The sequence below is a fragment of the Lactuca serriola genome, chromosome 3 (assembly GCF_051521515.1).
Source record: "Lactuca serriola cultivar US96UC23 chromosome 3, Lser_US96UC23_V15, whole genome shotgun sequence".
Lineage (NCBI taxonomy): Eukaryota > Viridiplantae > Streptophyta > Magnoliopsida > Asterales > Asteraceae > Lactuca > Lactuca serriola.
The window spans coordinates 14,796,060-14,815,919 of record NC_136410.1 but is presented as its reverse complement, the minus strand read 5'-3'; the positions used below and the strand labels follow the sequence as shown (position 1 = coordinate 14,815,919).

The following is a 19,860-nucleotide window of genomic DNA, read 5'->3' as shown; positions in this document are numbered from 1 at the left end:
GGTTTGATTTATTTAAAATGTAATTTTTACTTAGTATTTTTGGGACGTTACAAGTTGGTCTCAGAGCCTTGGTTTGAGGGATTAGGGAACACTCTCAGGTGTATCTCAACTCAAACTGAGGATTTAATAAAATCTTTTAAAATAAAATGAGTTTTCCAAAAAAAAAAAGAAGATTTTTAAGAAAAATTGGTACAATGCGTACAATCAGTCGAGCTCAAGTAAGTGAGTCTTAAAATATCCATAAACATGGATATGTTACATGTGCTATAGTACAATATACATGTTAGAAGTTAGAATAAGGATCTACCCAACGCTGCATGCTAGAATGCCTATTAAGAAAGATGCCTTTATGATGCCTTGTTACCTATATAGTTCTACTGCTCGAATGTTGCTTGCTTTGTGCTTTGTAGGGATTATATTGATGTTAGGTAACTATTAAATGAATACACTAAGTTACATGCCACAAAGGTTAAATGGTTTTAGAATGATTGATTTGGCATTATTGGGCAACCCTTATTTGAGTCCAACCCTTGCAGTGCAGGATCTATTAGTTGAAAATTTATTTAAGTTTTGTTACATGAGATTGTATCCATGAGGTAGTTAGCTGAAATTAGTAGGAGTCCTTCCGTAGCCGATGACAGGGTGGGGTGGGAACCCTAGGAGAGCCCGTGGACTGCTTTGGTATGAAGCGTGTGTTGTTTAGCGAGTTTTGTGATTATCATTATAAGGAGATGACTTAGATGATTCAGGATAATTCTTGAGGAAAGCACGTATAGGTGTGGAAAGTGACATTAGGCTCATACTATTGAAAGCACATGATCCGTACTCGAATCAAGGAAAGTTATGAGGATTCTAAGAAGCTTGTAGAATGAGTAATTCTTCGGGTTTGTTTTGATTGTTTGTATGGTTACCTTTCAGTATGGTAGTGAGCACTCGAGGATGAGGTTCTGGTTCAGGTTCATGTTTGGGCTATGGTGATGAGCTGATTGATGAGAGGATATGCGAGTTCGTTATGTCAGAGATCACTCGCGGTAGTGAGCACTTGAGGATGAGGTTCTGGTTCAGGTTCATGTTTGGCCACCAGACCTAACCATTGCACATATACCAACCACTGACCACATAGTCATCCCACTCAAAACGCGATCCAAAACCTTGATCAAACCGATCCTACCGGATCTCACCTATACTACACAATCGAACGGCCCCACCTTACCTAGATCCAACAATACTTGTGCCACTCAAGGAGTGGTTCTTAGTCAATACTATCCGCCTCGACCTAGGCATGCACTGATATTTCCTCAGTCCAATCGAGCACTCAAACAATGACCTACCTTATACTGGTGAATGCTATGATTCCATCGCAGACTTACAACACTTCCACGACTACCTATCATCCTGGTGAGTGCTATGGATACCACATACTCTTACAACACTTTCACACTGTCATAGTACCACCATGGTCTTACCGCCTATCTATTATACCAATCATACTCATCAAGAGTCGAACCCGCCTCCGACCATAACCCAATCAGGTGTTTAGGTTATGCTTCGAACCATAAAGCCTGAATCAGACAAGAACAGACAGAGAGGCTCTAACACAACCCTCAACCTGATCCTAATCACATATCCACCAAGCATCACTACTGATGTGCAATGAACCCTAAATGTCTATTCTTGTGCTACCCTTAGACCAACCGTTTCTCCCCCACTTGGATTCGAGTGCGCCCTTCTAATCCACAATATTTGATGGATTTCCAATCCATCTCTCAACCTTACAATTCAAGGTATTGACAACCTAAACTTACAAGAAATAGCACTCCATTACTAGCCAATCTTGACGATCACACACATTCCAAAATTGGATGAATCTTTACTGAAATCTCATCGAGCTCTACCATCTCAAGTACTTCCCGTTGACCTAACTACAAGTCCTCAGGGACCTATCGGATGTCGAAGAGCAACATTTCAAATATCACAGCGGGTAACTAACTGATTTCTTGACTTGTTTACACTTACAATAATTCCCATGCGAACCTGCAACTGACCACAATACAAACGTCTGAATTTGGAAACTACCAATATTACACCCATGACCAAGTCCATTCCTTTTTGCCTCGAAACCATGAAGAACCCCTACATATCCTGCATTCAAAACCCGACATGCACACCTAGCAAATTTATTGAATTCTTGCTGATACTACCAAAAATCAAATCGTCCACTAATCTTTTCTCACTTAAGCTTTTTCAGACGGTGGCCGATGCCTCCTACATCGAAATCCAAATCCGGCTCACCCAAACATCCCTTAAACATGGCTCTCGGTATGCAAGATGGAATATGATGGTTCTCAAGATAAAATGTCTAAACCATCAGTAATCCTCAGAGTGGCTAGAGCAGGTGCCCTTGTCTCTCCTCTCATTATTCCCAGACAATCGGCCTACTTGTGGCCCACTTGGTTGCAGTGAAAACATAATGGGATTATCTCCTGAGGACAACCTCTACTGACATGACCAACCCTACCACACTCGTAGCAACCCATACCCCTAGATCGTCAAACCCCATCAGGCTACTTCCTGCACGTGCTGCATTGAACCTGACCCTACTGGCCCCTCAACTATTGATCTGAATTCTTGGGTCTCTTCACATGACCCCCAAATTTTTGTACCTACCAAGTCTTCCTCTTCACCGGGTGCTCCAAATCAATCTCCCATTCTCGGGCTCTAGTAATCATGTCCTACAAAGTCCGACAAGCTGAAAAGCCCACAAACTCCCTGATATTGTCTCGTAGCATGTCATGGTACCTTGTATTCTTCATCTCCTCATCTGCAACATACTGTGGAACCAAAAGAGCCATATCCTTCAACTTGACGGTGATCTTTGCCACAGTCTCAGTCGTCTGGCGAAGGTCCTGAATCTCCCTTGCCAACTTGTGCACCTCAATAGTTGGTCCAAACTCTGCCCTACACAAGGTCACAAACTCATCCCAAGTCATCATCTTCACGTCTTCGCCTCCCAAAGTGAAGTCTACCTCCTCTCAATAACCTTAGCCCTCACAAGCGACCCTACACATAATTTTCCCCTAGCCTAACCTCGGGTCCAAATACAAAATTCCCAGGCCTTGGTCCTATTGTTAACAATATCATTTTCCAATAAGTTCGAAACCTTACTTCTTTAAAGGCCCAAAGCCTACGCATAACGGAATTATAGTCCACGATTTTGAATCACAGAATGATCAGAAACAGGGTGTTACACTTAGCGGTTCGATGAAAATTAAGAAAGCAATTTAATTTTGTTAAGTGATAAATAAAGGGATATAGGGAAATCTTCAAAAATGTTTTATTATATTGGGAAAATTAACGATTAAGTCTCAATTTTTATATAAATAGACAAAGCCCACGCAACCGACAAATTTATTCACTTTAGTCCATTTTGACACATTCAGCAGGTAATGGGATCAAATCGTTAATATCACATAATAAATAAACTTTCTTACAGATTTTCTCAAAATTTGTATATAATGTATACAAGTACTTTTATGTATTTTTTAAGTAATTATATATATATATATATATATATATATATATATATATATATATATATATATATATATATGTAAAAAGTTTTTTATATAGTATTTTTACGCTTTTATTTATTTTAAATGTATAAACGTTTATTATGCATTTATATGAACTTGTAAATATTTTTACGTATTTTGGTATATCTTTTCACGTATTTATGTACTTTTTAAGTATTTTTATATGTTTTTATGTGTTTTGTTACGTATTTTATGTATTTTTATGTACTTTTGTATTTTGTTTTACATATTTATGTATTTTTTATTTCAAGTGTGTTTGATACTGAACGTTTGTGAGTGTTTAGAAGCTTTTAGCTTCTAGCTTCTGACAAAACACTCTAATTTAAATAAAAAAATTCGTTTGATAGTACGAGCTTTTAGCTTTTAGTTTAAACAAAACGCTCCAAGTCTAAAAACTACTTCATGTAGCGTTTATCAAAACGATACCGAGCTAGTATATATATATATATATATATATATATATATATATATATATATATATATATACAATTATCTTTTTATGTACACTTTTCAAAAGCTTCCAACTACTTTTGCAAAACACTCATATAAGGCTTGAGGGGGGTGGTGTCAAATTTTCCACGGTCCACGTAGGCGTAACGTCAGATTTGCCTCACTCCTTCAAAAATCTTCCATTTTACATGACACGGTAAGCCTCAAGAGTATTGTATAACAAAGTATTTTCATTTCACCATTTCCAGCTTCATGCATCACCCTACGAAACACAATGTTAAACTGATTTGTAAGTGCTTTTGCATGCCACCATTTGAAGTATATTTCTTCTTTACCTCAAAGGACCAGGGCTTCACGATTGTATTTATCAGTGACTCTCCTCCAAAAAGTTGTCGTAGTGAGGTTAATGTAGATTGGGTCTTTTGTAACAACAACCCATGAATGAGCCAACATCTTTTCTTCAAGGGACAAAAAACGAACCACACGAGCCTTTAGCAATGATGTTTTAAAGAAAATGAAAAATAAGAAATTTAGAAGAATTGAATTAAAAAGATTTGAATGAAGTGAATAATGAGTAAAGATAATGTATTTCTATTTGAAGAATATTTTGAAAAAAAATTATTATATTTTTGAAATTGGGTGTTTTTTTTATGAAAAGAAGATATTATTTGAAAAAAATGAATTTGAGTTAATGGATAAGGAAAGAAAAACTTTCTCTCTCATCCGTTAAACATTATCGAGTTGTCGAGCCCAGCTCGACACGCCTCAGCCTCGGCCAACTGTTCGTCGAGATTACAGAAATTGATGTTGAATCCACTCCGATCAGTCTAACAAATAAAAGTTACAACTTCCAACTTTCAACTACCAGCTACCTGCTACCACTTCCAGCTAGTAACTATTTTTGTTAAATATATCCTTCTAGTTTTATTATAAGTTAACTATTAGATCTTGTAAGTGAAGAAAAAAACACTAAAATACTTCAAAACAAATATTTTTCAAAGACGATCATTAGCAATCAATGTTAATTCTGAAAAATATTTGTTTTGAAGTACTCTAGTGTTTTTTTTTTATTTTTTTTTTATTTTTTATTTACAACGTTTAACAGTTAGTTTACAATGAAACTTGAAGTAAAAATATATAAATACATAAAAAAATGCCTACATAAAAATATAAAAAAACGTATAAATAAGTTAAAAATACATCTAGATATTTAAAATTCATAAAAATGTGTAATATATAAAAACTTAAAAAGTAAATAAATACTTAAAAAATATACCAAAATACATAAAAGTGTGTAAAAATAGGTTTATATATTTAAAAAATATATAAAAAACTATATAAAAAACTTAAAAATGTTAAAAATTACATAAATATGTAAAAATACTTAAAAAATACATATAAATACATAAAAATATGTTTATATATTCTATACAAACTTTGAGAAAATTTGTAGAAATACTCAAATTATTTTGAAAATATTAATGATTTGGTCCCATAATGAACAAGTCAAAAGGGGCTAAAATGGTTGAAGATGTAAAAATGGACTAAAATATAGAAAATTGTGGTTTCTTATACTTTTCTATTCATTTTTTTAGGAGACTTAATCATTAGTTTTTTCAAATAATAAGATTTTTCCTCAGATTTCTCAATAAAGAAACGCATAAATAAAACGTAAATTACAGAAATAGTCCCTATGGTAATATAATAAAAAAAATTTGAACATAAATGAATATAAACTTAAACAAACATATAATATGAACCTAAACGAATATAAATCAACAAAGATAAACAAATACAACTGGACATATATGAACATAAACGGACATATAATATGATAATATATTAAAAAAATTGAACATAAATGAATATAAATAAATTAAACGAATGAACATAAACGAACATCATAAACGAACGTTCACGAACATAACTGAATGAATGAGACCATTATTCATGTTCGTTCGTTTAACTAAACGAATGATAATTTTTGTTTATATCTGTTCATTTATTAAATAAACAAACATAAATAAATAAACATTAAAAATAATTATATTGAACGAACAAGTCAAAGAAAACATTAAAAAATATATTTAAATAAAACGTCAAAATAATTAAAAAAAATTTAAACTATAAAAACAAAGATAAATAAATAATAATAATAATAATATGATTTTATATAATTTAGATAACTAATTTAAAAAATAAAAATAATTTTATAAATAATCTATATTAATTTTATTAAAATATAAATAAAAAACAATAATATATATATATATATATATATATATATATATATATATATATATATTTATATATATATATATATATATATATATATATATATATATATATATATATATATAATTGTTAAAAGAAAAAGAAAAAAGAAAGAAAGGGTAATTTGGACTTTTTTTTATATGGACCAAGGACCAATAATGCAAATTTCACAAACCACAAAGATGAAACCTATCAAATTTTAAACTTAGAGATCAAAAATAAGAATTCAACTAAACCATAGGACCATTTCTGTAATTTACTCTTTAAATTGATAGGATAAAAGGGGCACATATAACCCATTAAAATGTTTTTATGTATTCCTAAGTTTTAAATAGCAACAAAAAAATCAAAACAATTTTATTTTAAATAAAAAATGAAATTAACAAATAATAATATGAGCTCCCTTCAATACAGTGACAAATTTTTGTACCAACGTTTGAAAAACGTGATAGTGTGAACGCATGGATATACAAAAGATATGCATTTACAAAGGGCAATGATATTTCCATTTTGTTTTTTATCCATCTACTTAATAAAATTTTATTTTTTCTTTTATGCCCTTACTCACCGCCCCATATTATGATTTTGTTTGTTGTTTTTTAATTTGACTTTTATGCAATGTATTTGGAAACTCACGATCTTGATTTTGGTTTCCTAACATAACCCTTAATTGGTTTTATTTTATAATTTTGCTTTTATTGCTTTTTCTATTATTATTTCAATTATGATTTTATTATATATTATTAAAGTAATATATATAATATCTAAATACTTAAGGAAAAAATTTAAAAAAAAAAAATCATATTAGATATGATGCAAACAACATACGGACGTATTATTATCATAAATTAAATAATTTTGTTTGGTTTATTAAGTTTGTGTATTATAAGTTAAAAGTTTTTTTTTTAATTAGTGGTGTATTCTAAACAGATATCATGGTCACAAATAACATAGCGGTTACGAAACACAATTTGAAATAACGGTTATCTCGATGTATTGTTTTTTTTAACATTTTTGGAATATGCATCCTTTTGAATATCTTTATTGAGCAGCATCTTATCTAAATAGGGCGAATGTTTATTTACCGCTACTATTACATCATGACAACTGCTATTTCATTGCGTTCCATGACCATTATTTTCTTTGTGACCGTGATAGTAGTTTAGATTACAACACTAATAAAAAATTATTTCGTTTTAGTAGCGTATGACACTTAATAAATAAACAAAAATCTTTAATTGATTCCGATAATACTATGACCGTACAATTTAGGTATCATACATATATGATTTTTATTTAATTTTTGTTTAAAAAAATTAAATATTGATGTTATTGATATATGCTTTATTTTAATAATATATAAAAAATCAAAACTAAAGTAAAACAAAAAATAAATATAAAAGTAAAATATAAAAGCAAATAAGGGTCCTTGTTAAACCAAAATGCAGGAGTTTGGTTTCCAAATTAAGCGCGAAAGACAAAATAATAAGGATGACATCAGGTTTGGAGATTGGGTTTTAATGAGTGTGATATTTAAAGGGCAAAAAAAGAAAAAGTAAATTTTATCAAGTGGATAAATAAAAATACCAAATGGAAGTATCACCTCCTATTTACAAAATTGCCCGTTAAATAAAGGGTTTAGGTCATTTTTGGTCACTTAACTTTTGGTTTTGTGCTCATTTGGTCACTTAACTTTTTTTAAGTTTTAAAAGGTCATCAAACTTTTGCCTTTATGGTCATTTAGTCACTTAACTTTTGGTTTGGTCACATTTAGTCACCTAACTTTTAAAATTGTGCTCATTTGGTCACTAAACTTTTAAATTTTTGTAAAAGTTTGGTGACTAGATGAGCAAAATTTTAAAAGTTAGGTGACCAAATGAGCACAAATCTAAAAGTTAAGTGACTAAATGTGACCAAAACAAAAGTTAAGTGACTAAATGAGCACAAAGTCAAAAGTTTGATGACCTTTTAAAACTTAAAAATAGTCAAGTGACCAAATAAGCACAAAACCAAAAGTTAAGTGACCAAAAATAACCTAAACCCTTAAATAAACATACAGTCATTAATTTATGGACTAATATATTAACTGCACTCAAATTGATCGTTTATTATTACACGTAGAGCATGCATGTCAAAAAAGTAAATTTGATTAATTAATACAATAGATTTATTGATCTTCTTTATAATTAGATAGTGTAGATAACAACATCTAGAAAATAGAAAATAGAGCACTACTAGAAAACAAAGGGTTTTGCCATAGAAAAATAACTACGGAATATTTCCGTAGGTAATTACCTACATAATACCAACGGAATTCCTACGGAATGGGATGCCCTAAGTTAATAACGGAATAGCTACAGAATACCTACAGAATAACAACGGACGCGCATCCGTAGGTATTCCGTTGGTAAATAACTACAGAATAGTTACGGAATAGGGACGAAAGTAAGCCTGTAGGTATTCCGTAGGTAATTACCTACATAATTGCTGCAGACAACCAACAGAAGAAAATAGCTACAAAATAACTACGAAATACCAACAACTTTATATTATTATTATTATTATTATTATTATTATTATTATTATTCCCATTTTTATTATTTTTCAATATTCAAGTCGTAAATTTTTTTTATCGTTTTGTTTTAAATATTTAAAACACAAAAAATTAAAAATCATACTAATAGTACTAACAATAATAATTATTATTATAAACATAATGTAATATATAATAATCGTAACGAATTTGTTAACCACACAAACAAATGAACAAACGAAAAAAAACAACGTTTAACACATCAATAAGGTAAAATAATATACATTTAATGTATGAATAATGAAAAATGATGATAATAAGAGGAAATATGTATATTTGTATAAGTAAGTGTATGTATCTATTTATTAATGTATGTATGTATGTGAGTATATTTTTTTAGAACAATATGTATGTGAGTGTGTGTGTGTATATATATATATATATATATATATATATATATATATATATATATATATATATATATATATATATATTCTAATTTTTAAGGGAAAATATTGTTTTTTCAATTTCATTTTTTTTTTCAGAACATCATTATACTTTGATTTCTTTGTTTTCACCAGCTTATATATATATATATATATATATATATATATATATATATATATATATATATATATATATATATAATAAACTTATATATAAAGGTATGCATCGTTAGAACTTTACTGATTTACAACTTTATTATTTTTTTATATAATATAAATGAAAGTAATTTTCTATACACAAATACAAATAAATAAACATATTTACATACAAACAATATGTATGTATTATCTTCAGTATATCATGTATTTGTTTAATGAGGTTAATTGTTGCTCAAGAACAAACATAAATAACTTTTTGTATCATATATAGTATTGACTTCTAATGATGTTGTGAAAAAAATGAAACGAAAAAAATGATATTAGACCCTTAAAAAATAGAAAAAAAACCGTAGGTAAATACCTATGGATTACCTACAAATAACCTTTATTCGTAGGTAATGCATAGGTATTTACTTACGGATAACCTTTATTCGTAGGTAATCCGTAGGTATTTACTTACGGATTACCTTTATTCGTAGGTAATCCGTAAGTAAATGGTAATCCGTAGGTATTTACTTACGGATTACCTACGGATAACATTTATTCGTAGGTAATCCGTATGTATTTACCTACGGAGTACCTACGGTTTTCTTTTTATTTTCTAATTTTTAAGGGAAAATATTGTTTTTCAATTTTATTTTTTTTTCACAACATCATTATAGTTTGATTTCTTTGTTTTCATCAACTTATCTCTATACTAATAAAAGAGTAGCTTTTTTGCCATGCATCATCATATTAGACATTTTGATTAATGTATTGCCACTTGTCAATCTATTAGTTTTTCATTTTAAATTTATTAGACCTCCTCATTAATGTGATTCTATTTTAAATTTTAAATTTTAAATTATTGTTTTCATTAATTCACAAATAAAAAATATCTAATATATATTGAAAATTAATTTTATATATTTATTTGAATCAATGATTATAATTTCACATAACTAATAAAAAATATCTCTTAAATGAATAATTTATTTACAATAACTTATTAATAATTTTTAGTTTTTACTATAAAAGTTTGATTAATTTTATAACCGTGGTTCCCACGGGTTATAAACTAGTACATAACACAAACTTACATATAAATGTATGCATCGTTAGAACCCATTACTGATTTACAACTTTATTATTCTTTTTTTTTTATATAATACAAATGAAAGTTATTTTCTATACACAAATACAAATAAATAAACATATTTACATACAAATAATATGTATGTTTTATGTTCAATATATCACGTATTTGTTTAAAGAGGTTAATTGTTGCTCAAGAACAAACATAAATAGCTTTTTGTATCATATATACTGTTGAGTTCTAATGATGCACATTCTTCTCACATACATTTATATGATATATAACTTTGTGAAAACAATGCAATCAAAGTATAATGATGATGTGAAAAAAATGAAACGAAAAAAAAGATACTAGACCCTTAAAAAATAGAAAAAAAAAAACGTAGGTAATCCGTAGGTATTTACCTACGGAGTACCTACGGTTTTCTTTTTATTTTCTAATTTTTAAGGGAAAATATTGTTTTTTCAATTTTATTTTTTTCACAACATCATTATAGTTTGATTTCTTTGTTTTCATCAACTTATACATAACATAAACTTACATATAAACGTATGCATCGTTAGAACCCATTACTGATTTACAACTTTATTATTCTTTTTTTTTTTTATATAATATAAATGAAAGTTATTTTCTATATACAAATACATATAAATAAACATATTTACATACAAATAATATGTATGTATTATGTTCAGTATATCCCGTATTTGTTTAAAGAGGTTAATTGTTGCTCAAGAACAAACATTAATAGCTTTTTGTATCATATATACTGTTGAGTTCTAATGATGCACATTCTTTCACATACATTTATATGATATATAACTTTGTGAAAACAATGCAATCAAAGTATAATGATGATGTGAAAAAAATAAAACGAAAAAAACGATATTAGACCCTTAAAACATAGAAAATAAAAAAACCGTAGGTAATCCGTAGGTAAATACCTACGGATAACCTTTATTCGTAGGTAATCCGTAGGTACTTACCTACGATTTTCTTTTTATTTTCTAATTTTTAAGGGAAAATATTGTTTTTTCAATTTTATTTTTTTCACAACATCATTATAGGTTGATTTCTTTGTTTTCATCAACTTATAAATAACATAAACTTACATATAAATGTATGCATCGTTAGAACCCATTATTGATTTACAACTTTATTATTCTTTTTTTTTATATATAATATAAATGAAAGTTATTTTCTATACACAAATACAAATAAATAAACATATTTACATACAAACAATATGTATGTATTATGTTCAGTATATCACGTATTTGTAGATCATAAGCATGTTAAACCATTAAACGAGTAATGGATCTCGTATGTGCACACGACTTTATGAATGATATTAATAGCTATAAGTTGGTGAAAATATAGATAATCATATATAATAGAGGTTTGAAAAAAACGAAGCGGAAAAAATGTTGTTTGGTGCCCCAAAAATCGAAAATAAGAAAAATCCGTAGCTAATTAGCTACGGATTGGCTACGGAATTCTAACGGAAAACATATTACATAGCTAATCCGTAGCTAATTACCTACGGATTAGCTACAGAATATGTTTTCCGTTAGAATTCTGTAGCTAATCCGTAGCTAATTACCTACGGATTAGCTACGGATTTTTCTTATTTTCGATATTTCGGGCACCAAACGTCATTTTTTTTTCTACTTTTTTTTCATACCTCTATTATACATGATTATCTATATTTTCACCAATTTATAGTTATTAATATCATTCATAAATATGTGTGCACATACGCGATCCATTGCTCGTTTTGTGGTTTAACACTATAATGCTTATGAATACGTTCAAAAACATCTCACAAACATGTATACCTACATCATCATGATCATCATCACCATCATCACCATCACCATCACCATCATCATCATCACCATCATCATCATCATCATCACCATCACCACCATCACCACCACCACCATCATAATCATCATCATCATCATAATCATAATCATAATCACCATCACCATTATCATCATCATTATCACCATCATCATCATCACCATCATCATCACCACCACCACCACCATCATCATCACCATCGCCATCATCATTATCACCATCATCATCATCATCACCGTTTAGATATATAATATAAATAAAAGTTATTTTCTATACACAAATACAAATAAGTACACATATTTAGATACAAACGATATGTATGTATTATGTTGAGTATATCACGGATTTGTTTAATGAGGTTAATTACGGTTCAAGAACAAACATAAATAGTTTTTTGTATCATATATAGTAATGGGTTCTAATGATGCACATTAGTGTAAATACGTTTATATGATGTATAACTTTGTAAAAAAAAAAAGCAATCAAAGTATAATTATGTTGTGAAAAAAATAAAACGAAAAAACGACATTCGACCATTTAAAAATAGAAAATACAAAAAAAATCGTTGGTACTCCGTAGGTAAATACCTACGGATTACCTACGGATACCCTTTATCCGTAGGTATTTACCTACGGATTACCTACAGTTTTTTTTTTTTTTTTTTTTTTAAGGGAAAATATAATTTATTTAGTTTTATTTTTTTTTTCATAAAATCATTATACTTTGAATGTTTTGTTCTCACCAACTTATATATAACATAAACATATATACAAATGTATGCATCGTTAAAACTTATTAATTATTTACTATTTACAACTTTATTACTCTCTCCGTCCCAATATTATTGTTCACAGACAAAAAACACACAGATTAAGAAAATCATTAATTACCATTAACTTTATATAATAAAATGACAATTTTGTCCTTACTTTGCATTTAATGTTCCATTAAATGCTTAGTTTGTTAAGTAATAATGAGGGGGTATTTTGGTAAAAATGTTATTTATTTTCAGAAGTGGATTATTATTTTGGGACAAACCAAAAAAGAAAGATGGACTATAATTTTGGGACGGAGGGAGTATTATTTTATATATATATATATATATATATATATATATATATATATATATAATATAATATAAATAAAAGTTATTATTGTTTTTTCGGTTTAATTTTTTTTCACAATATTATTATATTTTGATTGCTTTGTTTTCACCAACTTATATGTTTGTAAAGTAGAGTAAAATTCATTTTAAAAGAAAATTCAACTTTTATTTTGGGAGAACTCAAAATGATTTTTAAAGTTTAATAAATTTAAATATTGTATCGACCAGATTATATTCAATTACTCATTCAAGGAATTAATATTTGTTATATTAACTTGTTACGCATAAATTAGACACAAAAAAAAGACTCCGATTTCTTTTTGTTATTATCAAGTATTTGCAATTTACCTAAATAATTAGAGATGCCTACAGAATTCCTACACATCCTTTTACCTATGCAATTGCTACGCTTCCCAAAATACAATTTCCCGCCACTCTAATCGTTAATCGTGGAGTCATCCATTACTTACTCAAACAAAACCCTACGCCTAACACCGGCGATTTCCGACCTCGCTGTAACACTCCCGGTGACGATTCCCGACCAATACCTACATCGTCGACAATTTCAGGTAACCAATTTCACTTTTGCGATTTCCAGACAACCGATCGGCGACCCACATTGACAAAATAGTTGCAGGTTTGCCCTCCAGCCGTCGCTGTCGCACTCCACCACCGGCATTGTCCCAAACCACCACCGTCGCTGCCCCACACTCCCATCGTCGAGACCTGCAGGTATGTATTTCGATTTTAGTTTGCTCACACTTTTACAAGACTCCGATTTTTCAATTTGCTCACATTTCACAAATTTTGCCCCTGGAGAATCAATTTCAGTTTCTGTGATTTCAATTGTCTTTGTCAGCTATGCTTTCCATACTTGTAACTTGTCCATTGTAGTAGATTTCACAAATTTAGACCCAGAGAACTTGAATCATCAGTCTGCAGCAATACCTGTAACTTGTCCATTTGCAGAGCTCAAGTTAAGCTCCAAATTAGATACTCTTTCCTCTTCTGAATTCTGTAACCCTGTCCATATTTCTCTTCTTCGTGATTTAGAACTCATCAATATCTGTAATGGAAGTATTCACCTATTTGGGATGGAATTTTCATGTTCTCAATTTGCTACTTAGCTTATCTAGATGTCATTCTTTCCCATCCGGTGTTACTTTTTTTTGGATTTGGAATTTTACCCAAATGCAATCGTTGAAATTTTGCCTATTTGGACGATTTTACCCTTGATGTTTTGCTTTGAACATGTGTTTCTTTTTTTGGATTTGGTAATGTTTGCCTTAGTTTTGGTTGTTTGGCTTTGAAAATGTGTCGCTCTTGTAAATTAACTTTGAAATTTTCCCTATTTGGACGACTTTACCCTTGATGGTCTAGCCCTTTTTAATAGATTTGTATTAGTATATACTTTATATTGTAAATTTAAAGTGTTGAAGTATGCTTTTAAAGAATATCAAACAGATTGTTTTGCTAGACGATTATGAGCAGGTCAAACAAAATACACAAGTAGAAATTTTTAAGTTTTGTAAAAAAAAAGAAAGATAGTCTTTTGTAGGCCTTAAACCAATTTAAAACTTAGCAAGCCTATAATGCAAGATTTGTAAAAAAAAAGTTTACATTTTTTTTTTTACAATTTTATGTCTTTTGTCTTTAGAAAGAAATTGTAAAAAACAATTTTTTTCACATACATCTGTCCATCTCCAGACATAAATGCTGATTTTTTTAACAGCCTTATTACTCAAACCAATTCCTTGATCTCAATCTGTTCTTACATATATAAATAAATGAAAAAATATAAGAACAAAAAATTAAAGAAATATATAATTAAGTCGTGGTGGTTATAATATGTTGTCATTATTAATATTAGGTAAAATGCATTGTTATTATGGTTGAAAATGATACTATGTTGTTATTATTGATATTTGGTAAAGTAAATTCTTGTTATTGATAATAATTTAACTACATTGATATTCTGGATTGGAAATGTAAAGTACAATGGTATAATGGATAAAAATATAGTATGTTATTATTATGCATATTAAAAGTTATTATTATGGATATTAAAAACAATGTACATTGTTATTATGATCAGTGTGTTTTTATATCGAATTAAAAGTAAAGTACATTGCTATCATGGTTTAAAGTTGAATTACATTTACTAAGTGCATGTGTTTGTCTTGCTATATTTAGGTAAATGAGTTGCGACAACAAGTGTCAAACATGCAACAAGCCATGGATGAAAAGCAAAGTGAAATGAATTTGCAAATGCAACAAATGCGAAATGATATGGAATTGCAAGTGCAACGACAATTGGTGGCCTTTATGAAACAAATCAATCCGTCCATTAATCCACCAAGTAGCTCTTACTTTTTGTTTTAGAACACTAAATTAATGTTATGTTAATGACTAGTTCGTAGCTTTTGTCATGGTATTGTAATGATATTTGAATGTATGAATGGTATGTTAGTGACTATTTTAATGGTAATAAATGTAATGGTATTTGACTATTATTTTAATTATTTATTTGGTTTTTTTTTTTAGTTTAAAATTTGGATATTTTTTAAATTATAAATTTAATATAACAATAAAAATTGGTAAAAAAAATCATAGAAAATTTGTAGGAAATAAATATTCTGTAGGTAATCTGTAGGAAATAAAATCTGTAGGTAATTTGTAGCAAAAGTAGTTGGTAGGTAATCTGTAGGAAATAAAATATGTAGGTAATTTGTAGCAAAAGCTGTTGGTAGGTAATCTGTAGGTAAAGTAGTTGATAGGTATTCCGTAGGAAAATCAGTTCGTTGGTATTCCGTAGGAAAATCATTCGTATGTATTTTGTAGGTGTTGCGTAGGTAAATAACCCGTAGGTAATATGTAGTTATTCCCTAGTTAATGTATTCCGTGGGTATTCCGTAGTTAAATTTGTAATAGAATATTCCGTAGGAAATGCGTAGGAACGTGTGTAGCTAATTTGTAGGAAAAAATTACCCACGAGGGTTTTCCCTACAACCTGCTTTTTGTAGGAAATTTGTAGGTAATGTCTTTTTCCTACCAATTCTGTTGTAGGTAATTACTTAGTTTTTTAGTAGTGGAGTTTTAAGTGAAGTTCTAAAAAACATCATTTTCAGTGTTATTGCAGCGTTCATTCTTCATTTCAGTTAAAAATAAGTAAAAATCATATCTTTAATTTTTTTTGTCACATAATATAAGTATAAAAGTAAAAAGAAAATCATTGAACTCTTGTAATTAATTATTTCTTGGTTGTGTTTAACGTTTTTTTGTCATGGTTGATTAACTTTGTTTTTTAGTAAAACAAAACTAGGAGCATTGAAAATGCATAATTTAATAAAATGTTTGAATGATGTGTAATGCTTAGAACATCCACGATGCATAGTTCAATGAGAAAGTTGAATGAGATAACATGTTTAATTGACATTCAATGTGAATGTATTAAATTTTTTTATTGTAGGGTGTCATGTTGTCATTCAATAGATATGAAGTTTAATTACCATTGAACTCTTCAATAAAAAAAAGGAATCATTTTAACTATTATAAATATATTTCATTAAATTTTAAAAAGTTTAATGCATTGTAAAAAATTAATGTAAAATTGTATAAAAAATAAAATGATGATGTGTCAATCAATTAAATTTTAATAAATTAAATATATTGTGGATGTCCTTAGTTGGTATTGAGTGACTTAATTTCAATTATAATGAGAGTCACTTAATCTTCAATGAATATGAATTTCAATGGATATTAGAATGTACAATGAGAAAAATAATAATTTTTAAATACAAAATACATAATATTAGCTGATTTTTTTTTTTTTTTTTCACTTTTTAGGTAATTAGTCTCAAACTTTGCAATGTTTTTGCTATATTGACAAAGTTTTTTTGTAGTATATGCATGAATAACGTGTTACTAGAATCATATTGGAGATGATGATATATGATCCCGAAAGCTTCAACTCCTAAAACCTTATAAGTCAAATTTATTTAATTAATCCTCTGGTAGCTCTACTTCATAAGCATCATCACTGCTTTATAAACAAGATTATTGAGATCCATCTCTTCATTTGAAACACATCATTTGTGTGTTCATGGGAGGAAGAATGCATCAGTCAGGGCCAATCCAGGATTTAGCAGGTAATTTTGAGGGGAAGTTTATGTGCAAGAAGATGAAACAAGAATCTATGGGAGATGATGCATCTTTTGCTCATGTTGCTACCAACTATCATAACAAAATCCTCATCAAACGACAAGTGGTGGTTGCTTCTAAATCAATCTCATCTTCTGATCAGGAGATCGGTGAAGAACATAAAAGTTTCTCTTACTCTTCTTGCCCGCGCAAGTTTTCAAGCCAATATGCCATGGCTGGTCACAAAAATATACACAGGAGTGAGTGGGAGTCTATACTTGAGGATATACCTGATGAAAGCAAGATGCAACATCCCAAACTTCCATGCAACCTTAAGCCCTCCCATTCCCATAATAGTACTAAAATTGCCTTAAAACTGCAATCGCCTGGATACTCTCGCTCAAATCTGAGTCATATAACAAGTACAAGAATTCATAAACGATTACCTTGTGCCCTTCCCTCCCCTTTGGCTAATCCTACAAATACCCTTGAAGCTCTTTGGTCTAGATACTCTTTGGGTAACCACAAAAATACCCTCAGAGGGCAATCACTTGGGTGGCCTTTGACAAACCCCACAAATTCCCTCAAAAGGCCACTTGGGTACCCTTTGGGCAATCCAGAAAATAGCCTCAGACGGCTAGCAACTTGTGCCCCTCGTTGTCATTTGATTAACTCCGTAAATACCCTTAAAGGGCCATCACGTAAGCACCCAATGGCTAACCACACAAATACCCTCAAATGGCCATTGGTTCCTGCCCCTCGATACATTTTGAATAATCCAGCAGATACCCTCGTAGACTCATCACTTGTCGCTCCTCACCACACTTTTGTTCGTCCAACAAGGATACTAATGAAGCCGTTAGTTGCAGATCTTTCTCACCCTCTAGATAATCATGTAAAACATCATAGAAAATCAGAACTCGGGGTTAGACTTTTGTCGATGATCCACAAGCCTTGTCAGTTCAGACAGGCTGATTTGTGGTCAAGGGTTGCGTCAACATCGTCTGGTGGGAAGCAAATGATGAAGGGCAACATAAGAAATTTCGGTCCTAACAGTAACAACTTTTATTTAAATTTTTTGTCAACAGATGAAGGTGCATCTTCTTCTAGCCTAGAAGGTGGAGCTAACAGTGAGGTTCATCATTTTTTCTCTTCATCTTTTCAGTCTAGAGGAGGCAAATGGATAGATGAACGTAACTATGTTGCTTGTAGTCAAACAAAAGAGAAGCATAATTGTGACATTATTCACTCATTAGAAGGTCTAACAACAAAACGGGATAACAATGGAGAGAAGTAATCCTCATTGTATATTGATTTGGAACTTAAACTTTAATTACGAATGAGAAATTAGACGATATTTCTTTTTCTTTTTTTCATCAATTTCTATATTTCTTCTGTTTCAAAACTCTATTTTTTTTGTTATGAATCTAAGTTTGAATGAATGGTTATACTTAAAGTAAAGTTTAAGCACGACCTATATATGAAACCTTTGTGTAATTAGTAATTACAGATAAAGGCAAAATCTTTGAACTGAATTATGTACAACAAACTTATTTATCTTCACCTCACAATCAATAAAGGATTACCATGCAATGAAAAAATATGTATAAATAACAAATGGTCGGTGTCATTCATCTTTTTTTAATTCTGAAACAAAATTTTAATTTTTTCAACACAAAAAAAGAAAACTAAATTATGCGATTATAAATACCATTTTTTATTTAGTTTTTCAACACAAAAAAAACAAGAATAAAATGGTAAAAGTGTTTTGTTTTTTTGCCTAAAAAATAACATACTCTTATTTTACGAAAAAAAAAAAACCACAACGTATTAATTTAACCCGAACAACAAGGTATTTTTATTTCTAAGTCAATATAGTCCTTAAAAGACATCTATTCAACTCTTGAAAACTAATCGTCGAAGGAAATTATACATGGCCGCTGCATCGCACATGTACATTACTAAAGTGGCAATGGTTAGAGTGTATAAACGGACGAATGTGCATTGTTGTTGCTTATTTATTAGCTTTCTTGATATGTTTGCTATTGATGTTTCCTTAATGTTGCATATCAAGGATCCAAACAAATGAATCCTATATGGAATGACAATGCCAAACATTGGTGTTCATCGAAAGACCATGCATTTCAATCAATAAAACTTAGGAAGGACGATTCCAATATTAGTGTTCACCGAAAGAAAACTCTGTGGTGCCTTCGAAA

At 29.7% G+C, this 19,860-nt stretch overlaps 2 long non-coding RNA genes across 2 annotated transcripts; one reads left to right on the top strand and one right to left on the bottom strand.

The window, feature by feature from the left end:
• Positions 1–13,925: 13,925 nt before the first annotated feature.
• LOC145091524 (uncharacterized) lies at positions 13,926–15,077 on the bottom strand. Its single transcript, XR_013702203.1, has 2 exons — positions 14,297–15,077; positions 13,926–14,227 (listed from the first exon to the last, which is right to left on the bottom strand). It is a non-coding gene; the product is annotated as an uncharacterized LOC145091524 (long non-coding RNA).
• Positions 13,935–16,014, top strand: LOC145091523 (uncharacterized). Its single transcript, XR_013702202.1, has 3 exons — positions 13,935–14,070; positions 14,139–14,233; positions 15,695–16,014. It is a non-coding gene; the product is annotated as an uncharacterized LOC145091523 (long non-coding RNA).
• Positions 16,015–19,860: the final 3,846 nt, after the last annotated feature.